At 46.4% G+C, this 21,800-nt stretch overlaps 1 pseudogene across 1 annotated transcript in view; it reads right to left on the bottom strand.

Annotated features, from left to right (window-relative positions):
- Positions 1-21,800, bottom strand: part of LOC147417100 (G-type lectin S-receptor-like serine/threonine-protein kinase SD2-5) — a 57,343-nt pseudogene that overhangs the window by 13,212 nt on the left and 22,331 nt on the right. Inside the window, exons 3-7 of the transcript XR_015187428.1 lie at positions 11,293-11,530; positions 11,000-11,202; positions 10,892-10,930; positions 10,750-10,797; positions 9,460-10,426 (exon numbers count right to left, since the gene is read on the bottom strand). The product of XR_015187428.1 is annotated as a G-type lectin S-receptor-like serine/threonine-protein kinase SD2-5 (transcript). The remainder of the gene's footprint in view (positions 1-9,459; positions 10,427-10,749; positions 10,798-10,891; positions 10,931-10,999; positions 11,203-11,292; positions 11,531-21,800) is intronic.

Raw genomic sequence — 21,800 nt, 5'->3', positions numbered from 1 at the left:
ATATGGCCAAGTTTTTTGTGCCACAACTCAAAATGAGAAGCAACTTTGGCCACTGCAAGAAACCTGTCAGGCAAAGCTTTGCCATGTAAATAGTACAATGTACCACTCTTGCATCCCTTGACAATGAGCATTGATCCCTTAAGCAACTTCCATGAACCCCCAGCAAAAATGGTTGTATAACCATGTGCATCCATCTCGCCAACAGACAATAGACTCTTCTTGATGCCTGGTACATACCTTACATCTTTGAGCATAAACTCTTGGCCATTGTTTAATGCCAAGCGCATAGTGCCCATTCCTTCAATGTCAGAAGCATGGTTATCCCAAGGTAAACCTTGCCATTCTTGCCTGCATGATAAGAAGCAAAACACTCCACAGATGGAGTCACATGAAATGAGGCACCCAAATCTACTATCCAAGACTGTGTAAGGCCATCATTTGCACTTAGCAATGCATCAATGACATCTCTACGTGAGATAAGCATGTCTTCTGCATTTGCTACAACAAAATCTGAGGGGCATAAAGCTGCAACCAAGATCTCCTCACTGTCGGATAACTCTGTGATAACCACACTAGAGGATACATTGACAGTCTCCGAATCCTTGGAGGAGGTACCTGCTGATTTTTCCCCTTTCTTATCCTCTGTCTTCTTCTTCTCCTGTGATTCCTTCTTTCTTTCCTGCTCTTTCTTGAAATACCTGCAATCTGGCTTTTTATGGCCTTTTCTGCCACACTGATAACAAGTCACATCCTTATCCCTAGACTTGCTTTTGCTCCTGTTTTGAGTCTTGGTACATGTATTTTGCTTTTGACTTCTGCCTCTCGCATTGTAAGCAGAACTGCCACCTTCCCCACCACTAGACTTGCGTCTAATTTTCTCATTTAAGATGGAGCCTCGCACTCCATCATATGTGAGGTTGGGGCTATTACTCAAAGAAACCACAAGCGTGTCCCAAGAGTTTGGCAAAGTCATCAACAAAAATATGGCTTTCAACTTGTCATCAAAAGGTTGAAGCCCAATATCCTGTAGCTGACTCATAACACTGGTGAAAGTACTTTAGTGCTCAGAAGCCGACTTGGCTTCGTCTAGCATCATGTTCCCCAGTTTGCGCATCAAATGCACTTGATTCACAGGGATGGCATTCTCATAAGTGGCCTTCAACTTATGCCAAATTGCATGTGCACTGTCCAAGCCCTTTATGTCCACCAGAATGTCATCGGTCACAGCCATTTTGATGTAGGCCTTTGCCATCTTGTTGAGCTTGGCCCAATCCTCATCCGGCATATCTTCAGGCTTTACAGCCAAATGGGCGTCCTCACAATCCTTGAGGAACAAAATCCCCTGCATCCTGTCCTGCCATAGGTTGAAACCTGTACCGTCAAATCGCTTGATTTCCATCAAGCTCTTAGCATCAGACGACGAGGAAGTAGAGGATTTGCACGGATAAAAATGCAGCAGAAAGTGTCTACACAAAATCTGAAAATTTCCAGTAATCACAATGTACAGCACGTTGCATATAATGTGCTGAAAATTTCAGCAATTAATAAGTATCCCCAATGCGTACTTGCATAAACCCACAAAAGGTGTACATAAACCTTAATTTGTGTACATAAAATTAGTCCAATTCTGAATTTTCTGCAAATTTACTGTTTTGGCGCATCAATTTGCATCAAATGGACCTATTTTGAGTGGAAAAAGCAAGGGGCATTCACGGGAATCGATTTAGAACACCTGCGTTTTGCTGTTTTGACCTATAATTTTTTGGTTTTTACCTGTTTTGACCTAATTTCAGCCTATTTTAGGCTGTTTTGGAAACCCTAATCACCCTAGGTGACACCGGAAGCAAGGGGCTTCGCGATGAAAGCGGAAATTTGACGCGAGAGAAGCCTTTCACCTGCTGTCCAGCCTCCTGCGCAAAGCTTCTGAAACCCTAATCTGGCTCTGATACCAGTTGATGAGCCCGTGGCGGTGTGTGGAAGTGATAGAGCACGCGAAGATGTGCAGTGTGTGTGCAGAGGGGTGGCAAAAGCCAGCAGGAGAGGAAGCGCTAGCAGAATGAAGAGGGAGAGAGAGAGAGCTCACGTTTTTGGGGAAAACTCAATAAGTGAGTTTTGGGTTTTCCCACTTTTATTATAAGTGACCTCTTAAAAATGTGTCCAGGTTCAATATGAACCTGGAGAAAGTATAAAAATGTACCTTTAACCCAACACACGGAATGCCCCCATATCTTAACTCCGTATAACAATGCAGAAGCCACCAGAGTGTCAAAAAGCCAGAGCTTCGTCCAAGGCTCCTGAAACTAAATCTGTGAACACATCCTCTCTAATCCACCCAATGCTACATAGGCTCTGGTCAATCTAGTCTCTGTTGCTCTCCTCAATGAAAATATAGGCCCAATAAAGATCACCCCCAATTAAGTATAAGCATCTGTATACTCCACTGTCTCATGACCGTATGTGAATGCCAGTGCTGATCTCCTAATCCACTGTGGGTGGTGTTAAACACCATAACCTTCGTTTTGCCAAGGTTGACAGACAAACCACTATCATGAGCAAACTTGTGCAATGCATCCAAATGACACTGCATCCCCTCTAGAGAGTCAGAAAGCAACACAATATCATCAGCATATAACAATAGTGGAATCCATGTCCCTGCCAACTGGGCACCTCTATCACCATCTCTCTCAATGTAGTCTGAAACCTCATCCACATACATACCAAATAGTGTAGGGGAGAGAGAGAGAGAGAGAGAGAGAGAGAGAGAGAGAGAGAGAGAGAGAGAGAGAGAGAGAGTCGAATCTGCCAGGAATAGCAAGAGGCGGCGCCTAGTTTTTGCCCTTTTTAATAGCAAATGGCTGCTATTAAGTAGACAGCCGGGTAATTTTCAAAAATGGGTGTGAACCTCCATGAAAACTTATGAGATGAAAATTATGCTTGCACAAGCACAATCCACGCGTCCTTGGAGATGCGATGCAGACATAGAGTCCTTTACGAGAAAGCATCTGCTTTCTTCGAAGCACTCAAAAAGCAATGCAATTCCTCAGCTTCTCAAAACCCATCGTCATTCAAGTGCTTGCATCCTACGCATAACTCATCGTCAGTCCAGATTTCCTACTCAAAGTGTAGAGTATCTCCTACTGATGCTCCCATCAACCATCCTGTGACGCATCGGAAATATCCCACAAGTCTCTCATCTACCGAACTTAGGGAACAATTCCTTAGCGATCATATGTCACCCAACATATGACGAAGATGTCTGTTCCTAATGGCTTACTCAAACTTGAATATCTACAGTTCCTAACTTAACAGTTCCTTTTTTTTTTCCGAGAAAAAGATCCTTCTATTAGTTAATGAAACTGCCCATAGGGCTACAACACCTTTGCGAGAGAGGGCTAAAACAAGCATGATGGGGAGACTCTCCCAATGAAAAAACATCAACTGTACAAAGAGGCTAAATCAAGAGATGGGAGGAGAGAAAAGCCACACAGGTGGTCGGTAGTGCCATCTAAGTACACCCTGGACCATGGTGTAGAAAGGCCCAGGACACCAGAGTCGAAGGAAAGCCTCTCTACGCTCCCGCATGCGGTCGGAGCTGCCCTGTAGTCTCTCGAGTTGTCCTCTGAGAGTGTGGATCAGCTCTAGGCAAAGATCGCGAACAGTCTTTGCGGGTGGCACAGGGCAAGCCTCAAAGATGCGGAAGCAACGGGCCCGCCAAATGAACCAGAGTGTCAGGCCACTGATGAGCTCCCAACACTCCTCTCTCTCACTGCACCACTCCTGTGGAGTGAGCTCTGTGGCAGGCTGGAGTGTAGGTCGTCCCCCCTACATCACTATCATCCTGCTGGTGGCAGATAGCTCAAACTGAAATGCCGGGCCCGTGAGGGTGGACCAAGCAGCTGCTCCCCAAGTGTACTGTTGAGCCGTGGCAAGAGCGAGCATCAACTGAAGAACACGAAGCCACACCTGCTGTGCCCAAGGACAGTCCCAAAGACAGTGACGCTGACTCTTCACAAGATGGTCACAAGCTGCACATGCGGCCGAGAGACCACTATGCACTAGCCAGCTCCCAACTGCTGTAGCTCTGTGTGCGACCAGTCATTGAAACAAGGTGACTCACCTCGACTGTCAGGAATCCCACAACCTCTCCCAAAAGACTGCCGAGAACTCAGCTGTGAGACCCTCCTCCTGCCAATGAGGTGCTACAGCGGGGCGAGCCTCTCTCTCTGTCTTGCTAGTATGTGACGTCCCAATCAAACAGTGTACTGAAAGAAAGGGACGCCTGGGTGGTCTGTAGAAGAGAAAGGGTCCCTCCAAAGCCACTCTCCAGGATCCCATTGTACTCGTGCCAGTGGACAGCACTCCCAAGCCCACAGTCTCCAATGTCCAGTCTCAAGAGTTGCTCAGTCAGGATCGATGACACAAGTCCTCCCACGATGCCCACCACTCGCATCCTGTGAAAATAGCACTCTGCCACCTGCGGGGCCTCTACTGCAACTCGCTGTAAGCGTCCCTCACCCTGTAACTCGAAAAAAAGGGAGGGAACAGTCTCTGAGTAGGCCATGGACTGAGATGAGAACCTCCACTCGTGTGAAGGCTCCCATCCACCTGGGTGCTACTGGCTCGAGAGGTGTGAGCCACTCAGCTAGAACTGCCTCTGAGATGTCCTGGCACATGCTCTGCACCCCTCTCATGCCCTGTAGCTCGAAACCCTGCAACTCCTCTGATAAGCCTGAAAACTCTAACCAGTCACCTAAAGAGCGCGCTGGATCCGCTACCATGGGACCCCAGGAAACATGACGCCGACTACCAACCAAGTGGCCTCTCTGAGTGCTAACCATGGGGTTCCGAACAAGGGGCTGTCGTAGGCGCTCCTCCGTGGAAGTAGGCTGTCGCTGCTCCAGGCCTCACCGCAAGTGCTCCCAGATTGAAGCAAACTCACAGCGAAGCGGTCCTCCAGTCTCCTGCTCAAACCAACTCTGCGCATCTCTGTGAAGATCTATCTGGTCGAAGGTCGCCAGGGGCCTCCAGCCTGAGGCACCCTAGCACGAAGCCACTGTAGCAAGAACTCCTTCCAGGGCTCCTCACCTGGAAGAAGTCCTTTGACTATGAACTTCCCAAGAAGGGCTCTGCTCTGCTATGCTCTGTTGGGTCAGTGATCCCAAGCCCTCCTTGTGAACAAGGAAGAGTGATGACCTGCCAAGCCACTTTGGCTCGGGCTATCTGAGTGTCACGTCCTGACCAAAGAAGTTCCCAATCAGCCTCTCTACCTGGCTGATACAAGAACTCGAGAAGATCTAGCAAGAAGTGATGTACCACATAGTCGCCAACAACATCTGGTTGGCCACTACTACTCTGCCAGCCAAAGAAAGTCGTGTTGAGCTCCAGTGTAACAACTTCCTCCTGATAGATAGGAGGAGGGGAGCAATCTACTGCTTGGGAGACAAGTCCAGACCAACGTGACAGCCCAAGTACCGAGCTGCAGTCCCTGGGGGAATCCACCTGAAACCCTCACCTGGCATCCAATCGGGCACAGGAGCACTACCAATCGAGAAAGCCACTGTCTTTCTCCAGTTGATCAATGCGCCAGATGCACAACAGAAGGTCTCAAGAGCCCGCTTACACCTGTGAATGTTGGCCTCCTGGCCATCCAAGTACAAGGCTGAGTCATCAGCAAACTCAACATCCAGTAGCTCATGTCCCCGAATAGGAAGTGCTAAGCCCCGCAAACCAACCTGTTGCGCCACCAAAAACCTGCTCATCGCCTCAGCATAGAACAGAAAGAGGAAGGGGGCAAGAGGGCAGCCCTGTTTGACTGAACGTGTGAGCATGAAACGATCGCCTCTACCTCCTGACAAAAGTACCTGACTGTGTGCTCGTCTGTACAAAGCTGACACCTCTCTGAGAAGCCCATCCTGCATAGAGTGCCCTCCAGAAAGTCCCAGTCAACTCTGTCGTAGGCCTTCTCAAAATCGAGAAGAAGAATCACAGATCCTCACCACGGAGCCTCGCTAGGGCAGAAGCCTCCCAAAAAGTAAAGATGTTGTCAAGGATACTACGCTCCTGACAAAACCAGTCTGGGTCCAATGTATAAGGCTCTCTAGAAGTGGCTGGATCCTCAAACTTAGAGCCTTGGCAAGAATTTTGTAGGCTAAGTTGAGGATGATGATGGGGAGCCACTGTCGAATCTCATCCAAGGAGCCACCCTCCTTGGGAATGAGGTAGATCAGACCCTCACTCATGCTGTCAGGCATCTCTCCTGTGTGCAAGATGTACTGGAAAGCACTACAGAGATCAGGGCCAAGCAAGTCCCAGTACTCCAAGAAAAAACTGGGAGTCAAGCCATCCTCACCTGGACAGCTACCATGGGGGAGTGCACTAAGAGCTGTGTGCAACTCCTCAAGCTGAAGTGGAAGCTCAAGTCTCTGGCGCATCTCCTTAGTCACAAGGCAAGGCATCTGTGCCAATACCTGCTCCCTGCATGCATCCTGACTCTCTGACTGAGGCTCTGTAGATAGTAACTCACGGTAAAAGTCAGTCAACTGCATGCATGTCCCCTGGCTCAGAAGCAACTGACCCGTCGGACCTCCTCAACTGACTGACCTTGACATGCGTATGCTGAGGTCCCACTACCTCGAAGAAAGCACCAGTCACTCTGTCTACCAACCTGCGTCCACTGAGATGCCTGTCGGTGAAAAGCAAACTCATGGTGCTGCTCCTTTGTGCTAACAAGCTCTTGGCGAGCCTGCTATAACTGCTCCTCCAACCAAGGACTGTCTGTATGCTGCTCCTGCATCCTCTACAAGGAAGCAACGCCCCGTCTGAGACGCTACTCCTCCTCTCTCGTTGCAGTCAGGCGAGTCAAGGACTCTTGGAGAAAGAAACGACTAAGCCGAGCTAGTCCTGAGGCCACTCTGTCAGCAGGAGAATCCTGCATGTCCAAGCTCTCTGTCCAGAGAGCCTCTACTCGCTCTCTGAGTGCAGAGTCCAGCAAGACCCTCTCAGGGATGCGTAGCATCGTGCTCCCCCGCCTCTGCCTATCTGTCACTGTGAGGATCACTGGTGCATGGTCCGAGAAGGAAGTCCCTGCCAGGATGCCAACTATCCCACCCAAGTCACAGAAAAAGTCACTAGTGTAGAAGCGATCTATCCGCGATAGATTCACTCCTCCCACTCTGCGGTCCGAACGAGAGAAGGCCAGGCTGTCTGGGGGCCTCACAAAGCTAGAGTGCTGCCACACATCCGAAACTCTAAGTCATACAAAACCTCTCCCAAGCTGCCAGCTCAACTCCCTGCACAGTAGCGTGGCTACCACCAATCCTGTCAGAACGGTCCTCCGACATGTTGAAGTCACCCCGAATGCACCACTGCTTTGCTTGCGGCAGAGACTCAACAATCTGTGACCAAAACTCTGCTCCTAACTTAACATTTCTATTGTGTACAAACGTAAATAGTCCTAATTTCATTGAAATGAAATAAGAAAATAGCCAATTTAGCAACAGATGTAGTCATCCCACAATATGATGAATGAAGTAGTCGTCGTTAAGTGCAAGTAAAATGATTGCAAATGGGCGACTCAACTGGTGGCGGTTGTGGAAGATTTAGAGTGATCTGCATGGCAATTTCTTGCTTTGCAGGGTCTTTCCCATGGCTTTACCTTGCCGAGGTTGCCAAGCTATGGCCGGCTAGGGCTAGCAGGGTACTCTGATACCATGTTGGGTAGCATAGCCCCAAGGCTGAGGAAGATGAAGGAGATCAGAACACGAGCAAAGATAGAAGAGAAAGAGGTTACGTACAAGCAATGATAGAAGAGAGATGTATTAACCAAAACTTTACATATCTCAAGAGTTATGGTGTCCGACCACCACTATCTGCATGTGATCCTAGCCTCTAACCTGTTACATGGTTGAATTGCCAAGGGTATGGGCTCTGCTCCATAAGCACGCAAGCAAGTGTGGGTGCTAAAACACATAGTATTTGACACACACAACACTCTCTCAATAGGCAGTCAACTAAGTAACAGTCCAAGCATCTGTAATTTGCGCAGCAAATCACAGCAATGTTCGGACCAATGCTGATGTGGCAGTGTACGGAGTTTTTGGCGTGGCACACCTTATGCTTTCTGGGGGACAGTTATTGATGCAGGTGCTTTTGAGCATAGCAAATGACTCTTTAAAGTGCTTTTCGGAAATTGTAAAAAAACAATTGATTTTTTAACTGCTTTTGACCTTGCACATATACCTCACACACAACAATTGTAACCCATTCAGTTTTCAATAAAGTAAACAAAACTTCCGAGGCTGCCTATTTAGGCCAAACAATTTCCAAAGAGGAACTCTGCCTCTTCAAGTGTTGCCTCTAGTAAGTGTTCAAGCATAAAGTCCTCGGTTGTTTCAGTATTTTTCCGGTTGCTTAAGTCTTACAGTGATTTTCCCGTTCCACTTAGCGGTGTTTTTCATCAAATGGTTGCCGAACCTGACTTGCACCACCTCTACCAGTGGATCTGCCTCCACTACTTCCTCTGCCTTTGCCAAGGCTATTTCAGATCTTCCACAACTATGATTACTGCCCATATTATCCGCAGTAGGTGGTCCCTCTTCCTCAACCAAAGACTTCAAGGATGCTGGGTCTACAATAAAGTCCTTCACCTTCTCGAGTGGTCGCGAGAAAGAAAGCTCTTCAATTCTTCAGCAGTTTAACAACATCTACTCTCTTGGCAATTATACAGAAGAATCTAAGACCTCATGTGCTGCAGCTTTTCTGCGGTGGAGAGCTTTATCAACCAAGCCTCATGCTCCACAAACATGGCAAGGCTCTTGCATCTCCCTTTAACGTACAACTACTTGCCAATTGGGGCAATTTAAATATAGTTTCCAATGACACTCTCGACGATTATAATCAAAGATTTTGGTATGTATAATTGCTAGTTTCTTTCTTGAAAAATCTAACATTGTAAGATCACTGTGAGCGTTACACTATTAATTTACCTTCACCATGACAAGAGTATTGTCTCTCCAAAAAGATCACCACTATATAATAACTTATGAACCGTAGCTTCCTCACCTCACTCCAAAGCAAAGGGAAACTCTTCAACACGAAGGCTTTGGATATTTCCAGACAAGTGTCAAATTTTCCTTGAATAGAGAGCTTGAGGAGGTATGTGTGGAGCAACCTCTTGGTTTCATAGTGCCGGGCTCTTGTGACAAGGTTAATAGTTTGTGGAAGGCTCTCTATAGTCTGAAGCAGGCCAGACGAGTATTCACTCTCTGTATGCGTTTAATGCTTTTAAACATAGAAGAGCTGCAGTCAATATAAACTAGGTGCCCAGGGTGTTGAGCCTGAATATTTTCCATAGCTTAGCCTTGATCATGAAGTTGTAACATCACAAACGTGGTATAGTACAACACAGTTGCCTGAAAAGTAAACTGAATTATAAATTCTTCCAAAAAAGGAGTAGACTACCTGTTGGAGATTTGATTGGTGCGCAATGCGATGATCAAGAACTTGAGCAGGGGAAGCAACATTTATGAAGGCCCAGAAAGGAAAGTAGGCTTGCTCAGAAGGCAGCTCCTCTTTGAAGTTTGGACGACCGGCCACAAGCTCGAGAGCCACCATGCCAAAGCTGTACACATCAAACTTTGTGGAAAGACTGCCCTGCCTATTTTCCCAAAACTCTGGGGCCACATAACCAGGGGTACCCTTTAAATTACTCACAACTTTGCTCTCCTCCCTCTTGATAATCTTAGCTAGACCAAAATCTGATATTTTCGGACAAAAAAATTCATCCAGCAGTATGTTGTGGGGCTTCAAATCACGATGTATTATCTTATGCAAGCATTCCTCATGTAAATATGACAAGCCCCTTGCCACACCCAAGGCTATATCATACCTTTCCTTCCAGTTCAAAACAGAATCCACAACAAGAGTCTTTCCAGGCCTGTCAAACAGGTGTTTCTCCAAAGAACTGTTTGAGATGAACTCGTACACCAAAATTTTCTTTGTTTTTTCCATGCAAAACCCCACTAATCTAACCAAGTTAATATGATGCAATCTGCCTAAAGTTTCAATTTCTCTCAGAAACTGCCAATCAGAATGCGAAGACTCTTTTAGAACCTTCACTGCTATGACTTCACCAGTTGAGAGTTCTCCCTTGTAGACAATTCCAAAACCTCCTTGACCTAAAATAGCTGTGAAGTTCTTTGTTGCTGATGCCAACGTGGAATATGAGAAGCTAACAGGAGCCCCTGCAAGACCATGAAGCTTATCTAGCTTCACTATGCTGCCTCGTGATCCCTCTCCATTATGCCAAGCAGATCGCGATTTTCGTAAAGCAATGAATATAATGACCATTATTACAACACCACCTACCAGCAATGGCATCACTAAACCAAAAACTTTTTTGAAGTGCTACACAAGGATCCTATGCAACCTGCACAAGAACCATGGGTTATCATCACTTGATTGCAACAATGAGACAATCTTAGGTGCTTTGATACTCAGGGAAACACTTGAGGCAAACAAAACAATTGTGCAGTAAAACAGAAGCACTTCATTCCTGAGCACATCAAGAGTAACATGCTGCATCTCTATTCTGACATGCACCATCTGCAGAAATTTGAAGGAAGACATCATACAGAACACATTTTCATCTACTGCAGACATAGTGCAGTCTACTAGGACACCGTGGACAGGTTCTTAGGTTCAGTCAACTCCACTCAACAACAAGTGCTCTGAAAACAAGTAATGACTTACTTTTCTGTTTAGAAAAAACTGGGGTTCCCACTGAGCCTCTTGTAGAATCTGCAAGTACAAAGCAAAAGTTAATGAATTGTGTGTTCGGAGGCAAGAGTTTCTTTACCTGGAATCTGTTCACTTAGATAGATAGGTGGCTTACTTATAGATACAGGAGCAGTAGTTACGTTGGATGCAAACTCTAGGATAGAATAGAAAGTGTTATAAGCATCAGTTCTCTGTTGCAAAGAAACAGGTTCAAGGGGCCCACCATTAAGAATGATATTGACTTCTTTGAAGCCTTGACTTTGTGAAAGAATGGCTTGATGACAAGAGTACATTGCTGGAGGTTGCGGAGTCATCCAAAACCATAAGGAACCTCTAAAGCTTAGAACAGGGTTTGTCGCGACCAACTCAGGATAATTGATTCCATCAAATCCTAATGCAACTCCCATTGGCCCATAATTTTCATTCCTGGAAGAGGCTTGGCACTTCAGAATTACATACTCAAAAGATTCAGGAAAAACGCAATGTATTAGAGAATATGGCTCTCTCATTACTAACCAAGCAATCTGTAAAGGGCCTCTACCATAATACTTCTTTCCTGACGCACACTTCCATTCTGAGGAGCTACTGCAGGTTGATGATGACTGGTCTGTCGCCTCAACAAAGCAACCACCTTCAACATAACAAGGTATCAATTCTATATTTTGTGCATCCTGGACAGTGCTTATATTGTCGCTGTTTTCTGTGAAGTATGTGGTAAGTTCCAAATAAGAAAGGCGTTTTAGGTTTTGTATCCCTAATCATTGTCGATCCCACTATACTTATAGACGAAAGTTAATAAGGTCAAAATGCAGCAAGTTTGGAGCATGTAGCAGAAAGAGAAAGAAAGAAAGAGAGGCAAAAGAGAAGTCGCCTATGAGACAACCATGTACAGGCGTAGATGTGTCAGAGACTGTAGATGGATGTGTGTGGTATACAAGGCATAAAATGGTGAAGGGGGACTAGATGAATCTCTAGTTACTATGGTGCTCAATGCATATCTATGTGCCTAGGAGAATACAAAGGAAAGAGGCTTCCAATGTGAAACGACGGTCATAAAAAATCACAATGTGCATGCCAAAATTCAAGGGTGTTGAAATCGAACAAAAGAACGATGGAATCGAGCACAACGTTGTGAAGGATTTGACAGTGACCTCTATAACACCTCCATATTCATGTGATACTGTGCCATAGCCCCAACTCTCATCATTCATGGAAGATTAAAAAAACACTAAATTTCGGGGAAAAAAACGGAAAAAAAACCTCTCCATTTTTTAGCATAAAAGCTACAAGCTTGACATCGTCTCAACAGCCTTACATATGCAAAATGGGGCTCATAAGCTGCTTCCAAACATGCACATAAACTCATCAAAAACCATTCCAATCAAGACTTATACAAAACTCATAATGTTTAACCAAAAAAAAAAACATGGATAACATGAAAAAACACTCCCATTCACATGTGTAACAAAGGGCTTTTACTGACAAACCCGAGTCGTAGACACACATAAAAGAGAGCTCTACTTTTCACAGCTTTCGTCACTAGACAACTTGAAGAAGGGCACAAGAGAGCTCCCTTCAGGCAACTTTTATCACTAGACGACTTGAAGAGGGGTGAAAGTGCAGAGGTCCACACCATAGTTACCCAAAACGGGAAATCGAAACGGGAACGGGAAACGGCAACATGCATGAAATGCCATTCCCTGTTTCTCACGGTTGAAACACGGAACGGGGAGCCGGAACGGGAAATTGGGATGGGAACGGGGAACGGGGACCTGAAAATGGCCATTCCCTGTAACTATGGTCCACACCCATGGTCATGGCCCGTTTAAGGAGAGAGAGTCAACTCAAGGAGCGACCCTCGCGCACACACGGGCACCCCTCGAGCACCCACCACCATTGCAGGTTGTAACGACACGGGCTTCTTCCTCCACAACTAAAAACCCAAGCTCACTCATGACCAAAAACTGTTGAAAGTTCGGTTTTCCGTACATTTTTAAAGCCCTTTGTCAATTTTTTGAGTGCACAGACTCAATTGTACAGAAACATCAAAGCAATGTATGCTGTGCAGCTTTCGCTCATGCATAGAAACACCTGGCACACATGGTGGCGCTCTTTTGGGCATGCCTTACATGAGAAGATAGATGCTACTATTGAAATTAAAGAGCTGCTCATTACAAAGTTACAAGGAGCTGACAAAAACAGCCCCTAGAACGCCGAAATGGCATCCTGAGCATATACGGGTGGAGGAAAAGAACAAGAATGGCCAGATGTTCTGGGTGACTACCTGTCACCAAAACGTCGTGTTGTGGAATGGACCGGAAGGTGAACAATTTGTCCAGGCATCTCTCCGGATTAGTCCAGTCGGTCCCAGTTTCTCCTAGGGACAGGCGCTAGGGAGTGGGGGCTGTTTTGTGGCTGTGCCCGGCCAGTGTGAGGTAGGTTTCTCATGTCGTGTTCTGTCTAGCCATGTTTAGCCTTAGGTTTTGGCTCAGTTCCATGGCCATTAGGCTCCTGCAAGGTGGGAGTATTTTTCCCACACCTGCCAGTATTTTTCCTTGTAGCCCACAGGGCATCTGTAGCCTTTTTCACCTATTTTCCTACATTTCCCAGGTCGTGAGGGCTGGCTGTTGGCTGACCGACCTGGTCTCTCTCAGGTATATAGGAAGGGCAGGAGCGCTGGAGGGAGGCAATGTGGTTGCAGGCTTTGGGAGCACAAGGCGCCCCTGGGGGCAGCCCTAGGAGGTGCAAAGGGCAGATGGGGCATGCAGCCCTAGCGTTTTTCTCCCTTGCACCCAGCATTTTTCTCCCTTTGCCAGAGGGTAGCACTCAACCCTAGTGTTTTAGTGCTCAGAGATCTTCTCCACGGTGCAGTACCTCCTCAGGGCAGCCCTTCACATGCCTTGTGCCAATGCAGTGGCAGATTTCCTCGACCGAGATCCACATCTAGATCCTGGCTAGATCTAGATCCACATCTAGATTTAGCCAGGAGGAGATGCACCAGATCTATGCTCTCAGAGCATGTTGGAGGTGATGTCCATGTGGAGACCGTGGCAATGGTCCCGTGTGCAAGAGCAGTTGGCAGTGTCAATGGCAGTCGCAGTTGTGTGCACAGGGAACGGGAAACGGCAACATGCATGAAATGTCATTCCCTGTTTCGGATACTCACATCTCAAACATGGAACGCGGATCCGGAACGGGGACCTGAAAATGGCCATTCCTTGTAACTATGGATACGACCACCTGGATGCTCTGATGTAGCTGATCTAGTGCGGTTTGGACATGGTTGAGAGAGAAGAAGCTTGCTGGTTTTTCCTGTTTTTCTCCAAGTTTGGGGCAGATTTGGTATGTGGAGGCCTTGGATTCTCGTCTACGACTTCCCCATTTTTGCCCTTGATTACCCCGACCTCTCTTCACTGAGGGGAGCCAAATGGAGGCTTCGGGATGTGTAGCAGTGCTGGATTGCTTTTGTTTCTTCCCAAATGGATTCATGTTACTGTGCCTTCTCGCAAGGGGAGCATGCATGCGGTTGTTGGATCCAAAGGGGGAGATATTCATTCCCAGCTTCTTCTTTAGAGAGAAGTGTTTGGACAGCAGCAGGATCTTCTTCCTCACTTCTGGAGGAGTTTCCTATGGATGTGTTTTATTCAAGGAGATGGATTAGCAGATTTGTTGTGCCTTTTGCAAATGCACATCTTTCTTGGAATTGTCGATGGAGCTACCTATCCGATGAGTAGCAAGTTGATGATTTAGATGCACTCTTGTACCAGATTGTGGATTATGGATGACAGAGGGGGATCACTTCCCTTCTTGAAGTAGAGGATGTTCCATGTTTTTGTTAGATTTACACCACTCTGCATAGTCTAGGTTGCTCCTAGTCAAGGCACCCATTTTGTCCGGGCGCCCACATATATTTCCATATATCATTTTTCTGTTGGGTCGTGGGGATTTTTATCAGGCTGCCCTGCCTCCCTTGGGCACCTATTTATGGGGCCAAGGGATACCCACTTCCACATCTCATCTCACAGAGATCTCAGATCTGATTGTACTGAGGGTTTTCTGCTCATGGTAGTCATGGGGATACTGATCGCCCCCTTCCTACATCTTGCGTTTGTGGTCTACTCTTACTCTCTCTCTCTCTCTCTCTCTCTCTCTCTCTCTCTCTCTCTCTCTCTCTCTCTCTCTCTCTCTCTCTCTCTCTCTCTCTCTCTCTCTCTCTGCCGCACACGCGCACTCACATGGTATCGGACGCCAGTTCACATGGTATCAGTAGCTTCAGGCTCTGTCTGTTCTGAGGTGCTACATCGCATCAGGTTCTTCTCTCAAAGGCTGGATCAGCCAGTGTTTTTGCAACTGGAGCCAGATCTGCCAATGTTTTTATATCAGCCAGGCAAGCACAGAAATGGGAGCCATTTCTGTTGCGAAGGACCTCACCTCAACCTGCGTTTTTTGTAAGAAACATCAGATCTGCTGATTTCCCTGCTAGCGCTACCATTTCTGGACATCTTTGTCGCGGAAAAACCCTCCTGACCCATTTGCATTTTTGACCTTCATCTGCGTTTTTGGGTTTTCAGTCCATTTTCAGCGGTTTAATTGGTCACTTTGTGTCGTTGACACCTTCCACAAGTTGTTGGGCACCTAGGGTACCCATCAAGCCTCTGTTTTATAAGCAAACATAAGGTTTTTGGTGCCAACAAGTGCAGCAAAAGTGGACTGCAAATTGACCTGCGTTTTTGCAGTAGGAGGGCATGCAGCGCTCAGCTTCTGGACCCCAGATCTCGCCACCACCCACCCGGCTTTGCATCTGGAGCATTGCCGACGAGTATCCTCTCCATCTTCATCAGATTTCAGCCATTACCCCATCTCTGTTTTCAGCCCATCTGGGGGGCAGTGACAGTGATTCACTACCCTTCCCTACACCCTTGGCACCACTCCGGACTCTACTGAGAGTGTACGAGCACGCTGAAAATGTCATGTGACACATCCAACCCTATGTGTCCGTGGACAAGCTACAACATGTCAAGGGTTCAGTCAGTCCAGTCAGTCTAGCTTAGGAAGTGTTCTGGCACTTTTGTGAGTCTGTTTGCAGACCGTGCATGACCAATCACTTAGAGTAGATGCATATCCTCTGGTTGCACACAGCATGATCATCAGCATCACCATCAGAATCCATCAGGAGAATTTTCCAGCGCATTAAACCTATTTTCCTTATTTTTGACATTTTTCACTTATCATTTTTAAGTGACTTTTGTTGGAAAGTAGGTAGGGCAAATTTATTAAGTTTGTATAAGTAGAAACCTAGCGCTAGCACTTTCTGACAGAAGAGACAGCAACACCATTTCTCACAGGCAACTTCTCAGCAGGACCCCAAGGACCTCTAGCGTTTTTGCTCCACAGCAGATTGGCTAGCGTTTTTGGACAAGAACTCAGATCAGCCAGCATTTTTGCTTTTGCATCAGCCTGGCGACTAGACCATTACAAGGCCACCGGTAGCAGCAGAAGACAGAAACCAGCCCTAGCGTTTTTGGATCAGCCAAAAACCAAGCGTTTTTGCAGATCTTCGCGACAGAAGCAACAGTAGCATCAACGTTTTCAGTTTTCAGCAGTCAGACATCGCAGTAGAAGTCCCGAACCTCGCAGATCTCACCTTCCTGCAGCAGATCCTCGTCGCACGGTCAGATCCAGCGAAGTTTACAGATTCAGCCCGGAAAACGCAGATTTCAGCATCTACGTTTTCAGCACGTCATCGCCGCATCGTCGCCATCGACATCGTCATCGACATAGAGTCAGAATTCAGCAGATAAAGATTTGCAGATTTCAGCCCTTGGCATTTTCAGATTTCAGCCCGTCTCGTCGTCGTTGACATCGTCGGCAAGTCCAAGCATTGTAGAGATTTGTGCAATCATAACTAGACCGCTCTCGCCATAGAGAGTGGGGCCTTTGGAGGAGGGTTTTGACAACATTCTGGTGTCGTATTCTCTTCTCTCTCTATCTCTCAGTCTCATGCACATTCGTTCACAGTGTTCATCCACTTTGTTTGTGTCCATTGCACTCTCTCACTAAAGGAACAGAAGGCTCTCCCTTCCGTAAGTAAAAGAAAACCTTGAGCACAGTTCGGAGCATTCATCTTGAGCAACGTTCAACATTCATTCCGCTGCACCTAACAATGATATCAGAGCTTTGACAGTGTTCTGTATCACTCAAGGAAAGAACCACAAGAACCACATAATTTTTTTTGCTTGTTGAGGTCGCAGGTAACCCAAGTCCTATTGGGCGTGTCGATTCCTAATCGTGTTTTTGAAGAGTGACAGGAAACCTAGGAAAGAAGGGCTTGTCCAGCCTCCGCTTGTGCCTCTTTTCACTCATTGAGAGAGGACCGTGCACTTAGCGGCAGGCCAATCGACGTGAGGCGGGAAAAAGCAACCTTGGTGTGAGCCCAAGGCCGCCAAGGGGTGCGCCCGCGGAAAAGAGCAGAACTTGGGTGAAGAGAAGCAAGCGAAAGAAGAACCTCAAGAACATCAAGACCTCAAGACCCTCAAGAACCCACGAACCCAAGACCCACAAGAACCCAAGTTCCTCGTGAACTTAAGAACCCAAGACCACAAGAACCCACAAAAACCCTCGACTTCAGTGGATGGTCATCGCTTGGAGGTGATGAGCATGAGAGAGGCGACGAAGAATTTTCCCCACCAGGAGGTTTTTTTGACCCTCCCCCTTCCCCATCTACGCCAAGGATTGCACTAACTCCTATGGAGGCTTTCGACAAGATGATGATGGACAGGAAGTTAGAACGAGAAGCAAGAAAAGCAGAAAGAAAGGCCGACGTTGAGCGTGAGCGCGAGCAAGCACACTCGGAGGCCGCAGAAAGAAAAGCAGAAATAGAGTGTGAACACGAAGAAAGAATGGCAACCATAGAGCATGAGCACAACGAAAGGAAAGCCGTCTTGTTCCGACTCTTTTCTCAAGTGCAAGCACAGATGCCAGAGATTCGGGAAAAGGAGACTCTCTCAGTCTCTTCTTCTCCAAAGCAAGACGCATAGGAACTACATGATTTGCATAATTATGATAAGCATGATGATTTGAATGATTATGATAAGCATGATGATTTGAATGACAATGATAAGCATGATGATTTGGATGACAATGACAAGCATGATGATTTGCATGATCAAGATGTGATTTCTCACAAGCATGATGATTTGCATGGTGATCAAGATGTGATTTTTCACAAGCATGATGATTTGCATGAAGATGATGTGATTGTTCACAAGGATGATGTGTTAGTTGATACTTTCTCTAGCGAAGCTAACCTCGTTTCAGATTTGATCAATCAAGAAGAACCGATCTTGGCTCTCGAGCCGAGGTCCACAGAACCCCCTCAGGAAGATTCGATCAATCACGAAGAACCGATCTTGGCTCTCGAGCCTAGGTCCAAAGAACCCTCACAGGAAGTACTATGTATTCGAATGATTAGTCAGCACGCATTGTTTGAGTGTTTCATTCGTGATCGTTTCCTGTATTTTAGTCAGCGTCTTTATGTGATCCCTTTTCCTAGGCATGACATATTGTACATTGAGCACGTTTCACTCATGAATGAGCACAGATGTATGCGGATTATTCATGAAAAGCTGAAAAGTATGCATTCAAGGAAGTCACATTCCATGTCTCTTCCTTGGCACGACCCAGTTGTAGAAAGAGCACAAGAAAGATCGAGCATCAAGCATAGGCATTTCCATTGTGTTTTGCCACAATTGATTGATTTAGATCGGAAAGACAAGACTCGATATCATTGTTTGCGTGTGTTTGATGAACGGTTTGGCACTCCGTCTCTATGTTCATCTACATTGCATGCATAGTCTTTAGAGAAGACGAGTTTTTCCACTCACTTTACATGGAATAGGTATGTTCATGTTTTTGTGTTGGAAGTGGTTTCGGGAATTTTTAGCCTCAGAGATTCTTGAAGATGGTAGGCGCATGACTATGGACAAAGATGAAGCATCGAAGGAGCCACAGAAGACTTTGTATCGCTTTCGGCGCGGCCCAAAGAAGCAAACGTTGCAGACCTTTATGAAGTTCAAGTATTGCACAACCCACACCTCAGAGTGGGCCGGCGAAGAGTCCTTTCGAGGATTCCGGATGTTGTTGGCAATCTCCCTCGACGCCATACATTTCGGTACTAGTATCTCACTTTGAAAAGGAGGGGATGTCATGTGACACATCCAACCCTATGTGTCCGTGGACAAGCTACAACATGACAAGGGTTCAGTCAGTCCAGTCAGTCTAGCTTAAGAAGTATTCTGGCACTTTTGTGAGTCTGTTCGCAAACCGTGCATGACCAGTCACTTAGAGTAGATGCATATCCTCTGGTTGCACACAGCATGATCATCAGCATCACCATCAGAATCCAACAGGAAAATTTTCCAGTGCATTAAACCTATTTTCCCTATTTTTGACATTTTTCACTTATCATTTTTAAGTAACTTCTGTTCAAAAGTAGTTTGTATAAGTAGAAACCTAGCGCTAGCACTTCCTGGCAAAAGAGGCCATAGGAGCATTGCTCACAGGCAACTTCTTAGCAGGACCCCAAGGACCTCTAGCGATTTTGCTCCACAACAGATTGGCTAGCGTTTTTGGACAAGAACTCAGATCAGCCAGCGTTTTTGCTTCTGCACCAGCTTGGTGACAAGACCACAGCAGATCAGCCTAGCGTTTTGCATTACAAGGCCCCCGGCAGCAGCAGAAGACAGAAACCAGCCCTAGAGTTTTTGGATCAGCCAAAGACCTAGCATTTTTGCAGATCTTCGCGACAGAAACAACAGTAGCATCAACGTTTCAGTTTTCAGCAGTCAAACATCGCAGTAGAAGTTCCGAACCTCGCAGATCTCACCTTCCCGCAGCAGATCCTCGCCACACGGTCAGATGCCGTGAAGTTTACAAATTCAGCCCGGAAAACGCAGATTTCAGCATCTGCGTTTTCAGCGCGTCGTCGTCGCATCGTCGCCATCGACATCATCATCGACATAAGAGTAAGAATTCGGCAAATAAAGATTTGCAGATTTCAGCCCTTAGCATTTTCAGATTTCAGCCCGTCTCGTCGTCGTCCTCATCATCGTTGACATCGTCGGCAAGTCCAAGCATTCTAGAGATTTGTGCAATCATAAGTAGACCGCTCTCGCCATAGAGAGTGGGGCCTTTGGAGGAGGGTTTTGACAACATTCTGGTGTCGTATTGTCTTCTCTCTCTATCTCTCAGTCTCATGCACATTCATTCACAGTGTTCATCCACTTTAATTGTGTCCATTGCACTCTCTCACTAAAGGAACAGAGGCTCTCCCTTCCGTAAGTAAAAGGAACCCTTGAGCACAGTTCGGAGCACTCATCTTAAGCAAAGTTCAACATTCATTCCGCTGTACCTAACAGAAAATCGCTGGACAGCAACGTTTTCATCCCTCGCAGTTGTATTTTTGGGTGGACAGCAACCACATGGTTTGTGTTTTTCACAAAGGATGAAGTTACCTCCTGCCAGGACACCATCTGGTGGTGATCCGTGCGGTGTCTCTGTGACTATTGCAGCACACAGTATCTTCGACATCGGCTTGATCATCTACGGGCGTACGATCCTTGGGAGATCCATTCATTCCAGCCATCATTCGCCGGTTGCGCTGTCACGTGACACATCCAACCCTATGTGCCCGTGGACAAGCTACACCATAATAGGGTTTCCATTAGTCCAGTCAATCTAGATTAGAAGTGATCTCGCACTTTTTGTGAGTCTATTCGTAGACCGTGCATGCCCAGTCACTTAGTATAGATGCATATCCTTTGGTTGCACACAGCATGATCATAAGCATTCCCATCAGAATCTATTAGAATCAGTTAAGGGATTTTTCTAGTGCATTTAGCCTATTTACCTATTTTTGATATTTTTCACTTATTATTTTTAAGTGACTTTTGTTGGAAAGTAGGTAGGGCAATTTTGCTAAGTTTGTATATAAGCAAACTAGAGCTAGCACTATTTGGCAGAAGAGGCAACAAGAGCCAAGCTCAGCAGGTAACTTCTCAGCAAGACCAAGCCTTGGTGGATCTTCCCTCTAAGTAGCAGATCCCCTTCCACTAGCGTTTTTGGAAAGCATCACAGCCTGGCGTTTTGCATCATCACACCATTGCCAGCAAGTCCCAGCAGATAGCGTTTTTGCATCAGATCTCCCTGCAGACAGCAGCCACAGCACCTGGCGTTTTTGTCATCAGCATACCTAGCGTTTTTGGGAGCCCATGACTGGCATTTTCAGCAAATACCACCCACAGTAATGCAACGATTTTCAACAATGAAATAGTTGCACATTCAACCCTCAAAGAGTAGCAGATTCAGCCCGGAAAGACCATCAGTTTTCAGCCTTGAAGAACCTCAGTTTTCAGCCCTAAACCTGCAGATTTTCAGCGACAAAGACCCACAGAAAACAGCCCCCCAAATCAGCGTTTTGGACTAATCTCAGATTTCAGCCCATAGCGTTTTGGACAGCAGTAGAAAGATTGCAGATTTCAGCCCTTAGGTCGACTTTCATCATCACCGTCGTCATCGTCGACATAGCCTAGACTTGCATCAATCTCATGCATTCCATTTGTACCAGATTGTGCAATCATAAGTAGACCACTCTCGCCGACAAGAGTGGGGCCTCGGAGGAGTGTTTTACAACGTCTCTGGTGTCGTATCTCTCTTCTCTCTCTATCTCTCAGTCTCATACACTTGCACGCACAGTGTCCATTCACTTTGTTTGTGATCATAGCATTCTCTCATTAAGAACGGAAGGCTCTACCTTCCATAAGAACAAAAGGAACCTTGAGCACAGTTCGGAGCACTCATCTTGAGCAAAGCGCAAACATTCATTCCGCTCCACCTAACATTGGTATCATAGCTTTGGCAGTGTTCTGTATCACTCAAGGAAAGAACCACAAGAATCACAATAATTATATTTTTATTTTGCTTGTTGCGGTCGCACGAACCCAAGTACGCTTGGGCGTGTCGATTCC

The sequence above is a fragment of the Adiantum capillus-veneris genome, unplaced genomic scaffold (assembly GCF_014529385.1).
Source record: "Adiantum capillus-veneris isolate H3 unplaced genomic scaffold, ASM1452938v2 Hic_scaffold_325, whole genome shotgun sequence".
NCBI lineage: Eukaryota > Viridiplantae > Streptophyta > Polypodiopsida > Polypodiales > Pteridaceae > Adiantum > Adiantum capillus-veneris.
Note: the sequence above shows the minus strand (reverse complement) of the source record. Positions and strands in the feature narration are given on the sequence as shown.